The following is a 21317-nucleotide window of genomic DNA, read 5'->3' as shown; positions in this document are numbered from 1 at the left end:
GGGTAAAGTCTGTCAAAATTATTAACGTTTTCTTCAAAAAATTCTTATTTTTCCCCAAATCTTCAAAACTAAAGCTGTCTCAATATTGAATGATGCTCCCCTTTCATCAACAGTCATTTCTGCGAAGTTTGAAGAAAAGTAATTTTTTGACCAAATTTGATCAAAAATGTAAGGTTAACCCCTTGCACTTTTTTCAATTTTGGCCCAAAAATGAAATTGCTCCAAACTTTCTGCAAAGATGCTAGAGGGACCCTAGAACGCATTTCCACTCGATTTCTGGAGAAAATTGCCTTTAAAAAGAAATAATGCGTCCATATTTTGTGGGAAAATCTCTCCAAATTATTAATGTTTTCTGCAAAATTTGCTTATTTTTCCCTAAATCTTCAAAACTAAAGCTGTCTCAATATTGAATGATGCTCCCCTTTCATCAACAGTCATTTCTGCGAAGTTTGAAGAAAAGTTATTTTTTGACCAAATTTGATCAAAAATGTAAGGTTAACCCCTTACACTTTTTTCAATTTTGGCCAAAAAATGAAATTGCTCCAAACTTTCTGGAAAGATGCCAGAGGGACCCTAGAACGCATTTCCACTCGATTTCAGGAGAAAATTGCCTTTAAAAAGAAATAATGCGTCAATATTTTGGGGTAAAGTCTGTCAAAATTATTAACGTTTTCTTCAAAAATTTCTTATTTTTCCCCAAATCTTCAAAACTAAAGCTGTCTCAATATTGAATGATGCTCCCCTTTCATCAACAGTCATTTCTGCGAAGTTTGAAGAAAAGTTATTTTTTGACCAAATTTGATCAAAAATGTAAGGTTAACCCCTTACACTTATTTCAATTTTGGCCCAAAAATGAAATTGCTCCAAACTTTCTGGAAAGATGCTAGAGGGACCCTAGAACGCATTTCCACTCGATTTCTGGAGAAAATTGCCTTTAAAAAGAAATAATGCGTCCATATTTTGTGGGAAAATCTCTCAAAGTTATTACTGTTTTGTTCAAAAATTCCTTATTTTTCCCAAAATCTTCAAAACTAAAGCTGTCTTAATATTCTACGATACTCCCCTTCCATCAACAGTCATTTCTGCGAAGTTTGAAGAAAAGTAATTTTTTGACCAAATTTGATCAAAAATGTAAGGTTAATCCCTTGCACTTTTTTCAATTTTGGCCCAAAAATGAAATTGCTCCAAACTTTCTGCAAAGATGCTAGAGGGACCCTAGAACGCATTTCCACTCGATTTCTGGAGAAAATTGCCTTTAAAAAGAAATAATGCGTCCATATTTTGTGGGAAAATCTCTCCAAATTATTAATGTTTTCTGCAAAATTTGCTTATTTTTCCCTAAATCTTCAAAACTAAAGCTGTCTCAATATTGAATGATGCTCCCCTTTCATCAACAGTCATTTCTGCGAAGTTTGAAGAAAAGTTATTTTTTGACCAAATTTGATCAAAAATGTAAGGTTAACCCCTTACACTTTTTTCAATTTTGGCCAAAAAATGAAATTGCTCCAAACTTTCTGGAAAGATGCTAGAGGGACCCTAGAACGCATTTCCACTCGATTTCTGGAGAAAATTGCCTTTAAAAAGAAATAATGCGTCCCTATTTTGTGGGAAAATCTCTCAAAGTTATTACTGTTTTGTTCAAAAATTCCTTATTTTTCCCAAAATCTTCAAAACTAAAGCTGTCTTAATACTCTACGATACTCCCCTTCCATCAACAGTTATTTCTGCGAAGTTTGAAGAAAAGTCATTTTTGACCAAATTTGATCAAAAATGTAAGGTTAACCCCTTGCACTTTTTTCAATTTTGGCCAAAAAATGAAATTGCTCCAAACTTTCTGGAAAGATGCCAGAGGGACCCTAGAACGCATTTCCACTCGATTTCTGGAGAAAATTGCCTTTAAAAAGAAATAATGCGTCCATATTTTGGGGTAAAGTCTGTCAAAATTATGAATGTTTCTTCAAAAATTTCTTATTTTTCCCCAAATCTTCAAAACTAAAGCTGTCTCAATATTGAATGATGCTCCCCTTCCATCAACAGTCATTTCTGCGAAGTTTGAAGAAAAGTAATTTTTTGACCAAATTTGATCAAAAATGTAAGGTTAACCCCTTACACTTTTTTCAATTTTGGCCCAAAAATGAAATTGCTCCAAACTTTCTGGAAAGATGCTAGAGGGACCCTAGAACGCATTTCCACTCGATTTCTGGAGAAAATTGCCTTTAAAAAGAAATGATGCGTCCATATTTTGTGGGAAAATCTCTCAAAGTTATTACTGTTTTGTTCAAAAATTCCTTATTTTTCCCAAAATCTTCAAAACTAAAGCTGTCTTAATATTCTACGATACTCCCCTACCATCAACAGTCATTTCTGCGAAGTTTGAAGAAAAGTCATTTTTTGACCAAATTTGATCAAAAATGTAAGGTTAACCCCTTGCACTTTTCTCAATTTTGGCCCAAAAATGAAATTGCTCCAAACTTTCTGCAAAGATGCTAGAGGGACCCTAAAACGCATTTCCACTCGATTTCTGGAGAAAATTGCCTTTAAAAATAATGCGTCCATATTTTGGGGTAAAGTCTGTCAAAATTATGAATGTTTCTTCAAAAATTTCTTATTTTTCCCCAAATCTTCAAAACTAAAGCTGTCTATTCTACGATACTCCCCTTCCATCAACAGTCATTTCTGCGAAGTTTGAAGAAAAGTCATTTTTTGGCCAAATTTGATCAAAAATGTAAGGTTAACCCCTTACACTTTTTTCAATTTTGGCCAAAAAATGAAATTGCTCCAAACTTTCTGGAAAGATGCTAGAGGGACCCTAGAACGCATTTCCACTCGATTTCTGGAGAAAATTGCCTTTAAAAAGAAATAATGCGTCCCTATTTTGTGGGAAAATCTCTCAAAGTTATTACTGTTTTGTTCAAAAATTCCTTATTTTTCCCAAAATCTTCAAAACTAAATGTAGTGGTCGGCCCTGCTGTCTTATTCAGAGGGGGGAGACTCGTCCACCAGTTAAGGAGGATGGGAGGCAATCACCAAGCGTGGACAATCATCATCGGTTTCTGTCATTAGTTGATTGGTTGATTTATTGATGATCCAGTTGAGATACAATATTTCAATGGAATATAAAAACCCTGTACAATGAAATAGAAAAGCAGACGCTGTGTATTAAAGTTTGCATGTCACAGCGTACACACTATACGTACAATACACGTACATGTACCTTCAGTTTGTTTACAATTTCGGTACAAAATGTGTCGAAAGAAATGCCTTAAATTCTCACCCCGACGTCTTCAAATCTTTCCCTTAAATGACTCCAAAAGCAGCTATACAGCACTTCACTTCAGTTGGTGGGCTGTTCAGATATGGGCCTTCAGATTTTAGCTCGCAAAAGATGGTTTTTGATGTGAATTTGGCTCACATCATGCAACGGCATGGTCCGAAGAAAAAGGAACAGGACGTCTTAATCCTGCACGTAGGCCACTTACTTCCGGAAAAGCCCGAAGAAGTCCGAAGCACAAAACCCAGATTTACTTTAGTAAAATATCATATTTCAGGAGTGATCTAATATTATGAGAAAACTATAAATGTATTTTGCCAACTTATACATGCCCAATAAAATAGTAAGAATAAAGTTTGAGAAATTATAAGAACGTTTTTGTTGTAACTATGTAGTTGCCGAACGCACTTAGCAACCACGAGTCAGTGACGTCATCATGCTTATGGCGCGTACGTAACTTCTTAAAGGGGAATTCCCAGATCCCTACACGTTCCCTGCTTGAACACCATACGTCCCGGATGGTGACTTAACTATCAAATCAAATATCAATATCTTATAAATCAGAATAAGACATTTTTGAGGTGTTAACTTGAGAACGTTACTTCAAAATGTGAAAAATTACATATTACAGATACTACAACCTCTGAAGCATCCTCTAATAACAAACATATACAAAACCTTTCACGTAATACAATACACAATGGACTAATGGTAAAACAAAGAGCAACTTAGTTAGTGGCATGGGCGAACCCGAACTCAAAGCGAGCAGATGCCTTAAACTACTCTTAAGGCTACAAACAGTGCTCAAACATCAAGCATATGACCAAGTCCAATATAGATGACCTATATGAAAATACATGGTACAAACCATATTATGTCCTCAACAATATGTAAAATAAATTATCATCTTAACAATCAGATATATAATGCAAAATAAGTAGGCTATCCTTTGCCCAGAAATACAAAGAAAATTTCTGTTCTTCTCGAACATTTACATGTAAAACTAACTGTCAAAGTGAACTTCAATGATCACAAATGGCAAGAATGTCACAAAACTTTAAGTCACAGATTCAAAAGTGATATATCTAGACATTACATGTTAAGATAATCAAGGTACTTGTTCAAAACCATCTCAATTGTAGTTTGAGAGCATACCGCTACACACGCACATGATAATAAATGATGGAGTCAAAATACAAGCTTTATAATTTACTGGCATTATTCCTGCAAGTGGAGCGGAAATTAAATAATCATAGCATCAGCACCAAATGTTTAAAATACACACACAAAAACTTAGGTAACTGATTGATTCATGAATGTGTACATCCTCACAGTAATCATGAAATAAACACTTTGAGATTCCTCTATCCACTCTAGATTAGAACCAAAAACTTATTGGTACATGCCTCCCTATCTAAATAATGTCTCACTCAACGTGATTTGCTACGGTAGAATGCATCCTTTATACCCTTACAATATTTGGTCATGCCATCTGGGGTCAAATGACACCCATCGACAAGGTACTTTGGGTAGTTCACACGTTTCTGAGGGTACATGTGTGCCCTAGGGTAATCCTGTATGCGCCTGGCAATGAGTGCGTTAAAGCGTTTCACTCTGTGATTGAATGTAGACAGAGGCACTTGGTTTGCTCGTACAATGCGAGACCTCCGAATGACCGTAAAGATCATGATACACCTTGGTGAAATACCATTGAGACCCAAAGTGTCTAAAAACTGAATTGTCTTATCAACCAGAACTTGAGGTGTGACCTCAACATTACATAGGTCGTTTGTCCCCATATCAATACACAATGTATCAATGGTTTTGGATTTCATTTGCCGAGTATAGTGTGCAGTGTTTGAAAAGAACCTTTCGTAAGTTAGGCCTGGGTGACCCTCTATGTACACATCGCACTCACTACTTAATCCTATGTAATCTCCTGCTGATTGGTGGTTTCTCTGAGCCTCTCTTAAAACCCTGGTCGGAAACGAATGACCAAAAAGAAACAAAAGGGGTTGCTCCGACATCTTGAGCTGGAAAGTACAAAATATTTGTCATTGCAGTACATGTAATCAGCCAATGATTAAGGTAAACAATTTAGTGAGGTAAACAATTAAGATAAACAGCTTCTGAGGCAAACAGTTAAAGTCGACTATTCATTAAGGTAAACAACGATTCATTATAGAACGATTCATTGAGGTGGCTAATGCCAGATCCTGCAGAGCAGGCCGCCTCACCTTATCGCAGATTCTACAGGAGGAATTTGTTTCTGAAGCTGGGCCTCCTAGGACTGGTTTCCAAATCGATTAACACTTGGCCAGTAGTCAGACTGATACTTTCCCAGATTTCCACTGTTGGAAATCAAGCAATGCTTTGCGGAGGATCATCTGATAATCCAGCTCCTGTAACATAACACAAGAGTATCATGGGACAGATAAACTCACACCTTATCCAAATCCTACACCATGTTGGCTTCAACTCCTTTCCCGCTAATATCAAGGATCGCGATCGCGACACAACGCACGCGTTATAACAAAGGTGAAAATTAGCTTATCAACAAAATGGTACGACCAGCACCGCGCCTCGCACACAACATGTACGCATAAAGATCAGCATAGGCCCAAATATTTAGACATGGTTAAGTCCAATGTTATATACAATGTTATATACATGTACATGTAGATATTGTCAGGTGCGTCGAAGAAGAGGTCATTGAGGTGGCTTATGCCAGATCCTGCAGAGCAGGCCGCCTCACCTCATCTCATCGCAGATTCTACATGTAGATAATCTATATCCTGCTACACTAGCGCGTCCGCAGGTAACTACGTTTATCCCTACTCTATAATCAATAGCAATAGTAATTTGCCCTCTCCCAAATCGAGGTTAACTATGAGAAAGCATCTTATAATAATAATGCAACTAGAAAAACAACTTTACAAACGGCACCACAATCATCCCCTTAGAAACATCAGAATGTGAGGCACAGGCAACTAAGTAATTTCATCTGGCCAACGACCTGACCGTTTACGCCTAAGCCTCTCAGAACGACGGACATCTGGTTCCTTTGTCGGCTGAGGTTCTGGAACAGCTCTTGGTTCGCTATCTGGAACCGAAGGTTTGGGATGCCTTTCTCCATCCGCTCGCTTAGCTATGATCAAATCACCATCTGAGTCAGATTCGCTTTCTTCCGAACTAGGTCTCATGGTATCACCACAAGTAGGAAGTGGAAGGTCGATCAATGCCTCCTCTTGTAACAAGGGCAACAAGCTCCTTGGGTCCAGTATTAGGGAACCTCTGTTTACCCACTTCACCGGACCACCAAGAGCCGGTCGGACCGCTAACAGATCCTGCTCTGCATTACACTTGACGACCACGTACTGTTCCTCTCTGAAATGATCCTCTAACTTGTGCCTTTGTTTAAAGGCATGTTGCTTCGTCAAAACCCGATCCCCAATCGCGAGTGGGTGAGCCTTAGCCTTCTTGTCGTACTGCCGTTTATTGGCCTCAGCAGCCCGTCTCAGCCGCTCTGCTGCCACTTGGTGTGCACATTGAATGAATTTAGCCTGTTGCGCGATAACACTTTCTTCCCAGCTATTGTGTGTTCTGTTCAGCAAGTGATCAAGGGGTACCATTGGTTCACGCCCAAACATTAGAGAGTATGGCGTATAACCAGTGACGCTGTGGGGCGTTGAGTTGTACATGAAAACCAAATGCTGCAACAATTCTGGCCATTGGTTTCGCTTTTTACCCTCAAGCGACTTGATCAACCCATACAGAGTGCGGTTGAACCTCTCGGTTTGACCATTCCCCTGCGGGTGGTAGGGGCTAGTATGCGTTTTGGTTATGCCATACAGAAGGCACAGTTCTCGAATAAGGCGGCTTTCGAAATTTCGCCCCTGATCGGAATGGATTTGGGCAGGGACCCCATAGTGCACAAACCAATGGTCACGCAGCATACGGGCTACTGTGGCGGCAGTTTGATCCCGACAAGGCACAGCGATGGCAAACTTTGTAAAAGAGTCCGTCATCACGAGGATATCTTCCACTTTACCACGCCCAGGATCCAACTTTGCAAAATCGATAGCTAATCGTTCCAATGGTCTGAATGCCAGAAGATGCCTCATTGGAGGTCGGACTTTGGGAGTAGGGGCCTTAGCTACGGTGCAGTGGAAACAGTTCTTTATGTGCTCCCGAACATGACCTGCTATGCCAAGCCAATAACAGCGCCTCTTAATGAAGGCCAACGTCCTCCCAGTGCCCTGATGACCCCATTGATCGTGGGCTGCTTCCAGAACAGCTTTGCACAGACACTTAGGAACCAGGAACTGGTATACTGGTCCGACACCAGGCTCTTCTACTGACCTGTACAAAACACCATGGGCCTCTACCAACCGCGGCCATTCTCTGATCCAGCCCTTCAACTCGCCCATTGACACCAAGGGATGGTCCTGCCCAGGCTCCCAATGCTGATCCCACAACTGCCAGACTCTGCCCAGTACCTCATCGGCCTTCTGCATAGAGGCCAGCTCCTCAAAGGAGTAAGAAGGTAGGACTGAAGAAGGAATACCAGGTAAGGCACTATCAGCACAATTAGGCCTAGATGAAGTTGCAGGTTGTAACTCAGATGGAACAGCAGTGGTCACGACCTCTGCTACCTCCGACTCCGAGTGTTCCGGTGGATTACGGCTCAAAGCGTCTGCACATTTATTGGTCCTGCCAGAGCGATACTTAATCTCCAAGTCGAAGCATGCCAACTGAGCCGCCCATCGCTGTTCTGTTGCGCCCAATTTAGCGTTTTGAAGATGCGCAACAGGATTATTATCTGTCCAAACGACAGTATGCTTCCCGAGTAGGTAATCCCTATACTTCTCCGACACTGCCCATTTCAGGGCCAATAACTCCAATTTGAAGCTAGACAAGTCGCTGTAATTTTTCTCAGAACCTCTCAAGCACCGGCTGGCATAGGCCACTGGATGCAGGTCTCCGGACTCGTCATACTGGGACAAGCAGGCCCCTAGGCCTTTCAAAGAAGCGTCGACCTCCAAAACAAAATCCCGGTCAAAGCGGGGGTAAGCTAACACAGGGGTCTCACATAGCGCCTGTTTCAGTGTCTGGAACGCAGTGTCAGCTTCTGGAGTCCAAGGCCACAACTCCCTTGCCTTCCCTGCTTTTTCTTGAGCCTTAGCGGTCAGGTCATGCAAGGGTCTGGCTATTTTAGCAAAGCCGCAAACGTAGCGCCTATAATAGGAGGCTAGCCCCAAAAATGACCTAAGTTGTTCCAAACAAGTTCGTCTCGGCCAGTTTCTAATACGCTCAACTTTGTCAGGGTCGACCTTTACACCTTCACCACTCACGATGTGACCAAGGTGGGACACAGAGGACTGAAATAGTTTACACTTAGCACCTTTGAGCTTTAGACCGTTGTCTTTAAGTCTGGACAGCACCTTATCCAGCCGACTGAGGTGCTCCTCAAAAGTAGAGGAGAAAACCAGCAGGTCATCGAGGTAGAGAACTACTTCTGAGAGGTTCATATCCGCGAATATGGATTCCATTATTCGCTGGAATGTGCTTGGGCTGTTGGATAGGCCCTGCGGTAGTCTTAGAAATTCGTATAATCCCCAGGGCACTCTAAATGCGGTTTTCTCCACAGAATCGGGGTGCACCGCAACCTGGAAATAGCCATGGGCTAAGTCCAGGGAGGAAAAAATCTTAGAGCCGCCCAAAGATTCCAAGGTCTCCTCAATTCTTGGCAACGGGAATGCATCTTTTTGTATTTTAGCGTTGAGGCGACGGTAGTCGATGCACAATCTCAAGTTTCCATCGCGCTTTCTAACCAGCACAACAGGACTCGCAAAGGGACTCTTTGACTTTCGGATTACTTGACGATCAAGCAAATCCTGCAGCAGTCGCCTGACTTCGTTGACGCAAGTTGGAACAATTCGCCTATAAGGTAAGTTCACCACAGACTCATCAATGAGTTTAATCTCGTGGGGTATGAGGTTACAGTAACCAAGATCATAGGGATCCATAGAAAAAGCACTTACATGCTTCTGTATTAATTTCGCTGCAGCTACCGCATCAGTGGCATCTAAGCTCTTGAGGCTCAGACCAGGGGGCAATTCAAACGTCGTCCCATCAGGAAAAACGAATACTTCACGCAGCTCAGTGGACTGGACATCTTTCAAGTCCTCCTGTACATAATGATCGGGTTTCTGCCCGGTCGAATCAGAAAAGACAGGCGGCACATCTATGTCGTCAACAACTGCATGCACGAAGTGTACAGATACTTCCACTCCATCAGATAATGGATCAACAAAAATCTCGTCACTAGCGACGAGTTCACAAGCCAAAGCCACTTTGGTATCAGCGGGAATCACTAACGGCTCAACACTAACGTTGGCAACTAAAATAAGCATGGGACCTTTGCCCACATGCTGGATACCCTCTACTACTTGGCAACCGCAAGACACATCCTGAGAACTTTGCGGAATATCCGGATGATCAAGTGGCGGACATGACGCCACAAATATTGTGTCCGACTGTGGACAACACTCTCCCATCACTCTACACGAAACTTGCACTGCAGTCTCTGGAGGAATGGTCAGAGACTCACAAGTCCTCACTTCCCTCATCATCTGATGATTAGATTCAGTACGATCCTGTGTCCGTACTGGAGGTTCATTGGATCTGAACCATCGGAGTGCCAGATCCCAATGTGGACTAATCTTAGTTCGCTCAGCATTCCTCAACTTCTGAGCCAATACTCGAAGAATATTACAGCCAAGCAGAACTGGAAACTTATCCCGCCTTCCGCCTGGAGAATCAAGAGAGTCATCCTTGGTCACAAGAAAGACTGCACTGAATGTCTGACCCTGAATACAGACAGGAGCCTCTATGTATCCCTCCACAGGAATGTCAAGGTTGTTGGCTCCCACCAACCTCACAAATTTGCCCACCTGACCCAAATCGCCAGCCCTATGCACTAATTGGTCGTGGTAAAGTCTGGAAGACATCAAAGATGTCTCCGCCCCTGTATCTAAGATACAATTTACAGGCACCCCACAAATTATGATTTTCCCAGTAGGACTACTGGCTAGTACTTTATGACGGTCCTTTTCCGTCATTACTTTATCAATGGGTACCTCTGGGGGCTTCTCAAAACTACTGGCCAAAACATTAAGGGTATCGCTAGGTGTGCAACCTGTGGGCGACTGTTCGTCCCCCGTCATAGCGCCCTCTATGACGGAGGAATCACATTTCCCGACTTATCTTTTACTCTGAGCGGCTTTTGAGCCACAGGATCCGTACTGCGCTTAGGGTCACCCCTTTGTCCATTTTCTTGATTTATTCGTGCATAGCACTTCTCGTATGAGTGACCCATCTTCTTGCAAAAAGTGCATTGTATGCTCGAACGTGTACCCCTTCGGGTACTTGACGCGACCTCCCTTCGGTGGTCTTCCATGGATTCAAACAAACGCTGCAGCTTGCTGTTAGTTTCTGCTTGCTGTTGTACTAAACATCCAACAGCAGCAGAGAGTTGCTGTTGGCTTTCAGTCAACCCAACCAGCAACTCATGTTCGCTCTTACTGCGTTTTTGAGCAGCAGCCACATTGCCAACTGTAGGGCATGACCAGTCATCTGACTGAGTGTGATCTGTAGATTCCACGTCCCGCAAGAATTCCAATGCAATTTCACGGAATGCGTAAAATGGCATCACTGCATTATCATGGCTAAGTCTTCTCAGCTCTCGCTTTGTGGAGGCCTCTCGTGCCCCTCCTACAAATTGCTCTCTGAGGGCGTTCGCGCGCAACTGTCCCAGCGCTTCCCTTTCTTTAGGGCCTGCCGCCAACTCCATGCGATCATAGATGCGCATCAACGACCGACTGAACTCAGTTAGTGTTTCTCCTTCCAACTGAGTCCTAGCATAAAAGGTGCTATTCAAGGATCTAAGTGATTCAATTGCCCCAAACCTAAGTGTCAACAGCGCAGCTAGCTTCACAACAGTATCACGCTCCCCCTTAGGACAACACAACACCTCCTCTTTTGCTGGACCCCCCAGATGGTCTAGGGCCACATCTACTTGTTCTTTTTCAGTTAGACCCAAGGGTCGCAAGTATGCATCAAGATCGCTCAACCATCCCCCTAAAGTGGGATCACCCGACCTCTTTGGTTGGCCGCAAAACTTTGCTAATTTTATAGTTGGAGTGCGCTTTATCTGGAGGTTTCCAAACGCTCCAGCTAGTGTATCAGCTAGCGCCTTGTGAGACTTAGCAATAATATCAGATAATTCCTCAGTGGTGGCCATATTGTTCCACCTGCAATGTCAAACAGCAATAAATTGAAATAGCTCCAATGGAACGAAAAATATACGCATGCAGAGTGCGTTGTGCGCGAGACACCGCGTAATCGCACCAGAATCCCTACGCAGGATGCACCGAAATAAGGGCACAAAAGCCCATCAGCAAAATCACAGCACTTAATGTTGCGAGTCACGTGATAGGAGTGGGTGCAGGCAGCCTATAGCTGCAATAAGAAACTACAAAAAAAAATTAGTATAGTGCCAACAGACACTTTTAGGCTATTCGACAGCTGACCAGAATCAATCGGTTTAAAAACCAGTCATATTTACGACATGGGTCACAACAATAAGAGATAGCCTACAATAATAACATGTGCTCTGACAAAATGTCAGAACATGTGGTTCAACAAGAAAATCAATATCAACCCTAAAAGTTATGTGGTCACATGTGTTAGGTTCATTAACCAATATAAAAGCATCACAGTAGGTAAAAGTTACCAGCGTACAATTATGCACAAAACATTTTTAAAATACGCGTGTACTTTATGGGCCACTATACTTTTAGAATTAAACACAATTAGTGCACTAGCTATGTACACATGTACACTAATAATCTACAAAAATTACTCGAAATCAGGTCTCTTCATGCAAGTCGGGGGTTTCCAATAATACTATAATTTCCAAAAATGAAAGCTAGGTTGGTCGCGTGGAAATGGCCTCCATCCTGTCTACGACGCCATATTTCTGTAGTGGTCGGCCCTGCTGTCTTATTCAGAGGGGGGAGACTCGTCCACCAGTTAAGGAGGATGGGAGGCAATCACCAAGCGTGGACAATCATCATCGGTTTCTGTCATTAGTTGATTGGTTGATTTATTGATGATCCAGTTGAGATACAATATTTCAATGGAATATAAAAACCCTGTACAATGAAATAGAAAAGCAGACGCTGTGTATTAAAGTTTGCATGTCACAGCGTACACACTATACGTACAATACACGTACATGTACCTTCAGTTTGTTTACAATTTCGGTACAAAATGTGTCGAAAGAAATGCCTTAAATTCTCACCCCGACGTCTTCAAATCTTTCCCTTAAATGACTCCAAAAGCAGCTATACAGCACTTCACTTCAGTTGGTGGGCTGTTCAGATATGGGCCTTCAGATTTTAGCTCGCAAAAGATGGTTTTTGATGTGAATTTGGCTCACATCATGCAACGGCATGGTCCGAAGAAAAAGGAACAGGACGTCTTAATCCTGCACGTAGGCCACTTACTTCCGGAAAAGCCCGAAGAAGTCCGAAGCACAAAACCCAGATTTACTTTAGTAAAATATCATATTTCAGGAGTGATCTAATATTATGAGAAAACTATAAATGTATTTTGCCAACTTATACATGCCCAATAAAATAGTAAGAATAAAGTTTGAGAAATTATAAGAACGTTTTTGTTGTAACTATGTAGTTGCCGAACGCACTTAGCAACCACGAGTCAGTGACGTCATCATGCTTATGGCGCGTACGTAACTTCTTAAAGGGGAATTCCCAGATCCCTACATAAAGCTGTCTTAATACTCTACGATACTCCCCTTCCATCAACAGTTATTTCTGCGAAGTTTGAAGAAAAGTCATTTTTGACCAAATTTGATCAAAAATGTAAGGTTAACCCCTTGCACTTTTTTCAATTTTGGCCAAAAAATGAAATTGCTCCAAACTTTCTGGAAAGATGCTAGAGGGACCCTAGAACGCATTTCCACTCGATTTCTGGAGAAAATTGCCTTTAAAAAGAAATAATGCGTCCATATTTTGGGGTAAAGTCTGTCAAAATTATGAATGTTTCTTCAAAAATTTCTTATTTTTCCCCAAATCTTCAAAACTAAAGCTGTCTCAATATTGAATGATGCTCCCCTTCCATCAACAGTCATTTCTGCGAAGTTTGAAGAAAAGTAATTTTTTGACCAAATTTGATCAAAAATGTAAGGTTAACCCCTTACACTTTTTTCAATTTTGGCCCAAAAATGAAATTGCTCCAAACTTTCTGGAAAGATGCTAGAGGGACCCTAGAACGCATTTCCACTCGATTTCTGGAGAAAATTGCCTTTAAAAAGAAATGATGCGTCCATATTTTGTGGGAAAATCTCTCAAAGTTATTACTGGTTTGTTCAAAAATTCCTTATTTTTCCCAAAATCTTCAAAACTAAAGCTGTCTTAATATTCTACGATACTCCCCTACCATCAACAGTCATTTCTGCGAAGTTTGAAGAAAAGTCATTTTTTGACCAAATTTGATCAAAAATGTAAGGTTAACCCCTTGCACTTTTCTCAATTTTGGCCCAAAAATGAAATTGCTCCAAACTTTCTGCAAAGATGCTAGAGGGACCCTAAAACGCATTTCCACTCGATTTCTGGAGAAAATTGCCTTTAAAAATAATGCGTCCATATTTTGGGGTAAAGTCTGTCAAAATTATGAATGTTTCTTCAAAAATTTCTTATTTTTCCCCAAATCTTCAAAACTAAAGCTGTCTATTCTACGATACTCCCCTTCCATCAACAGTCATTTCTGCGAAGTTTGAAGAAAAGTCATTTTTTGGCCAAATTTGATCAAAAATGTAAGGTTAACCCCTTGCACTTTTCTCAATTTTGGCCAAAAAATGAAATTGCTCCAAACTTTCTGGAAAGATGCCAGAGGGACCCTAGAACGCATTTCCACTCGATTTCTGGAGAAAGTTGACTTTAAAAAGAAATAATGCGTCAATATTTTGGGGTAAAGTCTGTCAAAATTATTAATGTTTTCTTCAAAAATTTCTTATTTTCCCCATATCTTCAAAACTAAAGCTGTCTCAATATTGAATGATGTTCCCCTTCCATCAAGAGTCATTTCTCCGAAGTTTGAAGAAAAGTCTTCTTTCTTTTTTGCCAAATTTGATCAAAAATGTAAGGCTTACTTTTTACAATTACTTGCACTTTTTACAATTTTTGCCAAAAAATGAAATTGCTCCAAACTTTCTTAAGGAAAGATGCTTAAGGGACCCAATAATGCATTCCCAATAAATTGCGGGAGAAAATTGCCTTTTAGAAAGAAATATTGCCTCAACATTTTGGGGCAAAATCATTCAAACTTATTAATGTTTTCTTTCAAAATTTCCTCGGTATTTTTGTCCAAATCTTCAAAATGACAGCCGTCTAAATATTGAATGATTTTCCCTTCCATCAAGAGTCATTTCTGCGAAGTTTGAAGAAATTTTAATTTTTTGGCCAAATTTCGTCAAAAATGTAAGATTAACCCCTTGCACTTTTAAAAGCTTACACATTAAATTGCTCCATACAGATCTTATTGATTGAGTATTCCATAGCAGTCTTCGATTTAAGACTGTAAATCCACATTTAAAAACAGTTTATTAACTGAGAAATAAGTTAATATTAATGATCGAGGTCGAGATATCGCGATTGTTGATGTATACCCAATTAAGTCCTTGTGCGATTCTATGCGAACATTGTCTCACTTTATCTTACCTATTAGGTAAATTTATGTTTTCATGACACAGCGATATTTTCGCAGGCCCCCGATTTTTTTCGTAGGCTCTGGGCAAAGTGCAGACTGATAATCCGGGCATGTGTAAATGTGTTATGTAAACATGTTTGTCAGTGATAGAGATAACTGTAGGCTATGTTAAGCATTGCATGAGAATCAAAGATTAAATCACTATCAATTTTGGCAAAAATGGCGTCGGCTAACATTGTTTTGATGCTCTGTCTCTATGTGGCTTGTTCTTACATACAAGTGTCATATACACAAGACACAACAACAAAACGCATCAGTATCAGTGGCCTGGGTGATGTGGTTGGTGTTACTAACCTGGGTCCCACGGCGGACCCAGGTTTGTCTATCTATAAGGGAATACCGTACGCAGAGGCCCCAGTAGGCCCGCTTCGATTCTCCAAACCGCAACCCAAGCGGCCTTGGATGAACAACGGCACTGCCTTTGAGGCCACCGAGTACGGTCCCATCTGCATTCCCGGCCAGTTCGGCACGGGAATGTACCAGACACTCGGTGTTCATCAGCCCAGGAGCGTCTCGCAATCTGAGGACTGCCTCACACTGAACATCTTTGTCCCGGATGCGGTGGTTGCCCAGGAGGGACCCTTACCGGTCATGGTTTGGATTCACGGAGGGGGCTTTATCGTCGGTGCCGGGTCGAATCACGACGGAAGCGTCCTGGCCGAAGTAGGGCGAGTCCTGGTGGTGACTTTCAACTACCGTCTTGGCGTGTTTGGCTTCTTCAGCACCGGCGACGATGCGGCACCTGGCAACTATGGTCTCTGGGACCAGCGTCTTGCCATCACTTGGGTGAGAGACCACATCGCGAGTTTTGGTGGCGACCCTGACAGGATAACTCTTTTTGGCTTTTCAGCCGGTGGCAAAGCGGTTGCAATGCAGACAGCGACTCCTATGAACGACCGGACTTTGTTCCAAAGGGCGATTTCGGAAAGCGGTACCACAGACGACTCGGCAGTTAATTCTCCCGAAACTGCTGCACTGCGATCTCGTCAACTCGGTGACTTCCTATACTGCGCCAAAACAAAGAATTCCAAAGATCTGGTGGACTGTGTACGAGATGTTAGTGCAGAAGCTCTTGTCGAAGCATCGAACCAAATTCCGGTCGAGTTTGTCGATTTCTCCCCTTTTTATCCGACGATCGACGGCGAGTTTTTCCCAGACTACATCCCCAATCTCCTGGCCGCAGGATACTTGGGGCAGTATGACTTTCTGACAGGAGTGAACAGCGACGAAGGAACCCTGGGTCAGTCGTCAAGCAAAATCCCCTCATCCATTGACTCGGGCGAACAGGTGTCAGATATCCTAGAGGAGCTCTTAGTGTCTACTTTTTGCAGGTGCAGCAACGCAGGGGAAGCTGCTGATGCGGTGACATTTTACTATACCTCCGAAGAAGGAACATCTGACGGGCGCCTTAATAGAGGCGCCGTCCTAGACGCCTTTGCCGATGTCCTATACACGGCCCCGTGTTTGAACAACGTTAATCACCACGTCAGGGCAAACCTCACATCACGAGGCAACTCCTACCTGTACTTTTTTCCCTATAGGCCAGAAGACGAGCCTTCATCAGAGCCGGATATTATCACAGGTGCCGGGCACGGCGATGAGGTTTCTTATGTCTTTGGTGATCGCCTTCGAGATAGTCCTGGGACAGAGAAAGGAAACCTCAGTGCACTGATCATGAGGTACTGGACCAATTTCGCCAGGAATGGGTAAGATCTTCTTGATTATGCAAGTTGGAAGATAATTTTCCGATATATCTGCGCCTCTGCAAGTTATAAGAATAATTATCAATCGGGATAGGTCTAGGCCGCAATGTAATGTTTGGTTTATTTTTATTTACATTGCTTTCTTTCTCTCAAAAAAATGAACAGCATATTTGCTTTTTAAGGAGCAATACTACCACTTATTATTTCACGATTGTTCTTTGTTCATATCGTCAGAAATCCAAACGAAGACGGCTTTCCCTACTGGCCAGAGTACAACTTGGTAAATGAGTCTTACATCATCTTGAAACCAGATATCGACGTCGGTCGACGTCTACAGGCTGGACAGGTAGCTGTTTGGCTGGACTACTTGCCTCGCATCATAGACCCATCCGACCCAAACAAGTGTTCTCTGAATGTTCCGCTGCGGAGCGGGAACGTGAGCGAGCACAACCAGGCCAGGACGGTACAGCTAACGGGCAGAAACGGCGAGATTATGGGTTCTGTCATCGGCGAGGTAGTGCTGGTAGATCCTGCCATGGGCGGTAAAATGGTGGCTCGTTTTCTGGGGATCCCGTACGCCGAACCTCCTATCGGTGACTTGCGATTTAGGCTGCCAAAGGTCGCTTCCTCTTGGGGAGAGGAGCCTCTCGATCTAAGAGGGAATATTCCTGCGGCATGTCCCCAGGATACCACGAGAGACCCTTGGATGGCGCGACTTGACTTCAGTAAAACATCAGAAGATTGTCTTACCCTGAACGTGTACGCCCCAGTTGGTGTGGACGAATCTGAAACTCACCCCGTTATGGTCATCGTCCATTCTGGGGATCTGATGTCAGGTACCTCCTCGATTTACGATGCAAGTCTCCTGGCTTCCAAGTCCAAGGCTGTCGTGTCTCCTTCAACTATCGCCTCGGTCCGCTGGGGTTCCTCAGCACCGAAGATGAAGTATCTCCCGGTAACTACGGTCTGTACGACGCACTGGCTGCGCTACAGTGGATCAATCAATTCATCGGTAGCTTCGGAGGAGATCCAAGCCGTGTGACTCTCGTCGGGCACGGTGGGGGCTCCATCCTGACTCACCTGCTTGTCCTGACAGACAAAACAAGTGGACTCTTTCAGCGGGCCGTTTCCTTGAGCGGGACTGCCCTGAGTCCATACCTGCTCAACCCCGTCCAGCCAGGTCCTCTGGACCAAGCGAAGGCACTAGCTGAGAGAGTTGGCTGCACCAGGGAGAAATCAGAGTCGTTGGTTGAATGTCTACGGACCACGACTGCAGACGAGTTGGTTAAAAACACACCAGAGGTTCCTTTCAGTTTCCCTTTTCCAATCGTCATTGATGGAAATATTTTGAAAACCACCCCAGATGCAATACTCCAATCTGGACAGTTCCGAGATGTTGAGTACGTCTTTGGAATGGCACAAGACGAGCAAGCTGCGTTTGCAGCCTCTTTCTTTGAAGACCAAACCAGGTGCCCGAATGAGACAGAAGTCAAACACCTCATCGGGAACATTTGCAGGGAATCCTTCCCGAACCCCGACCTTGCCTCTCTATCTCTCACAACGGAATACCTGGACAATGGCCAGCACAACCCGAACGACGAAGACTGTCCAAGTAGAGGGTTCTTCAGGAGGTTCCTCCACGACTACCTGACAATCGCTCCAACAGTCCAAGCAGCCCTCCATCATGCAACTACAGATACACCGGTCTTTCTGTACACTTTCGACCACATTCCGATGGACCGCTACCGAGCCAAGCTCCCACCCTGGGCTGGACCGGCTTTTGGGGACGATCTCCAGTTCCTGTTCGGGGAGCCGTACAGCTCTCAAGCCCATGAAGAGCTAAACCAGTCTTACAGGCTAAAGGATAAGAAAACCAGCATTGAACTAACGGAATTTCTGTCCAACTTTGTCCACAATAGGTAAGCCTCTCTCCATCCAAACAACTAAAACTAAAACTAAAACTAAATTCAAGGACATATAAAGAACAATTGCGGGTCTCATGCATGTGTCTAGTTTTTTGGAGAGAAATCAGTAAAGTCACAAATACTTTCAAAAAGTCTGAACAGAGGGACGATTTTCATGATGTTTTAGTGTGTACTATTTTTTTGTTCTCTTTGTTAACCATTAGATCTCCAGGAACATCAAATTCTGGGGTTGCTTGGCCTCGATTCGAGCCCTCAAACCTCCGCTATCTCTCCATGGATCCATGTCCGGCTGCTGCCTCTGGTGTTGATGACGGCTGGGAACACAAGCTGCGCTTCTGGACAGAGCTACTGGCCACTGTGACGGATCCTAAGCCAACGCTGGCAGTCACCACCTTAAAGTCGATGGATTCCGAGTGCATCATCGGAACCCTAGGTCTAGAAGTGACTCCCGAAACCGCAAGCTTTTTAATTGAGATTCTACTGGGTGTCAGTGTCGCAATATTCGCTATGTTGATAATCGTCGTATTCGGTGCTTGCGTCGCTGCCTGTAGGACGAAACACAAGCTGTCTGGAGTCAATCTCGAAATGGATGCACATTAATCAAGTTCTGGTGAGGTGACCAACAGTAACTACGTATACAATGATCAATTTTGATACACATTTTCTTCAATTTCTCGTCATTGTGAAGCATTACAAGATGCAGCGTTAATAAAGTTTATGGTTTATAGTTTATGGTTTATTTTTTCATATCACCCAAAAATATAATTAACAAGAGTCTATTTAAAGAATGACAGAAATGGTACGAGGGATCCAGGTAAAAAGCATATGCTTGTACAAGACCTGGAACCCGTAATTACAAATTAAGCTAATAAATTAATATGTACATTCACTAGGCTGAATTACATCTGGTGAATACACTAATTCAATTGAAAAGACATTAAATTAAAGGCAAATATTCACATTCGTATGCATGTACTTAATACTTTTTTATCCATACATTATACAAGGAAGGAAATCAATTAATTACAATACAGGAAAGGAAGGAATAGGGAAAGGAGCCAATAAGTGGCCAAGGAATTATAAAACAGTTTATGATACTTTTTCTTTTTCAACAATCTGTGAGATGACTTGAAATTGAGTATTTATTGGGATACTTAATTATCAGTATCATTTGTCAATAGCCACGTTTTCAGGTATTTTTTTTAAGAGCTTCATTGATTCAAAGTTAGGCATTGGTTTGAGGTGGTTCCACAATAGAGGCCCTTGGTTTCTGACAGTCGAAAAGAAAAGAGATGTTCCAGCTTTATCCTTACTAGCTAAAATCTAATGATTCCACCTGCTCGTCAAGATTCAATCTATCACCAACATTTCGTACTCACCTACAGGACCGCAGAGATTCAAAATAGCCAGCAGCTACAGAGAACTTGCCACTTCCCACTGTACTCAACAGAGGTTATGATGGTAACGAGGTATCGATGTTATGTCAGTAAGGCTTCCTGTTTGTCAGTTCTCTATCTTTTGTCAGATCATCTTCTCGTTAGGAAACGACCTGTGGCATTGTAGGCCCGATCACACCATTCTTATTCAGTCTTCACATTTTAAAAGACCTTTAATAGTTTGTTCATTTCATAGATTTGTAAAGTATCTGACTAGTGTTAGTCGTGTACTGCTAGAAGTCAAATCGTATTAGCTAAAATCTTAGCAGATATATGACAGATTAAGTACTACGCATAAATAATCTAACATACCTAAGTTTTCAAATTTAATGCCGAATTCGCAGCGGAAAATTGCAATCTGAAAGTTCATGTATTAAGAGGAATGTCTTTGAAATTACTGTCATGATTTTGTATTTGTCGTAATCTTTGACCAAAATCGAAAACCTTGATTTGTTTACTTGTCGTTTTAAGTACCTGAAGCCACAGTGCAGAAATTTAAAATTTTATCGGCCTATTTTAAAGAAAGTAGATATCAAAGAGGAAATTTTAAGATCAAATCTGGGTCAGCGACCTGGCGTGTCTTCAGAAATTTCATCCTCTTGAATTCTCCGAGTGATACCGAGTAGCACGCGGCATCCGAGCAGACGGCACCCGGAAATCGCCGGGCTAAATGTGGCCGCTTCCTCCCTGACCCACTTCTCGACACCCTGCTCATCAGGTGCAGACAGCGACGGTTTCCTTCCCCGATGTAAGAAGATTCTTTGCCCTCGGATCACCTGGCCTCACCTTACCTGTACTTTGGGCACGAGAAGGGGGCAAGCAGTCTGCTTTCTGCACGGTAGGGTTAATTGGCATGTGCCGGTTATCCTGTTGCCAAAAATTTAAGCGACTCCTGATTTTGACCGTTGATTAATTACCATGTCAGGTTATTGGTCACTCAAATTGGACATCATGGACGGCTGTCATTTAAAGGCACACGTAATTTGGTTTTTTTTTATACAGGTCATGAAAACCTTTTCTGCAATCTATTTAAGTTTGAATTACAGCTGGTCTAGGTTTAAAGGATGATTTTGACATCCCGGGTGATGGAAAGAGTTCCACTTTCCCTGTGCACTGTTCTGAACTT

The 21317-nt window shown here is 42.5% G+C and overlaps 1 long non-coding RNA gene and 1 pseudogene across 1 annotated transcript; one reads left to right on the top strand and one right to left on the bottom strand.

Annotated features, from left to right (window-relative positions):
• Nucleotides 1–12309: 12309 nt before the first annotated feature.
• Nucleotides 12310–13116, bottom strand: LOC119738376. Its single transcript, XR_005272446.1, has 2 exons — nt 12639–13116; nt 12310–12489 (listed from the first exon to the last, which is right to left on the bottom strand). It is a non-coding gene; the product is annotated as an uncharacterized LOC119738376 (long non-coding RNA).
• Nucleotides 13117–15270: 2154 nt separating this feature from the next.
• LOC119738618 lies at nt 15271–20565 on the top strand (annotated as a pseudogene).
• Nucleotides 20566–21317: the final 752 nt, after the last annotated feature.

Source organism: Patiria miniata, unplaced genomic scaffold (genome assembly GCF_015706575.1).
Source record: "Patiria miniata isolate m_02_andy unplaced genomic scaffold, ASM1570657v1 HiC_scaffold_3, whole genome shotgun sequence".
NCBI lineage: Eukaryota > Metazoa > Echinodermata > Asteroidea > Valvatida > Asterinidae > Patiria > Patiria miniata.
This window is presented reverse-complemented; position numbering and strand designations above follow the sequence as displayed.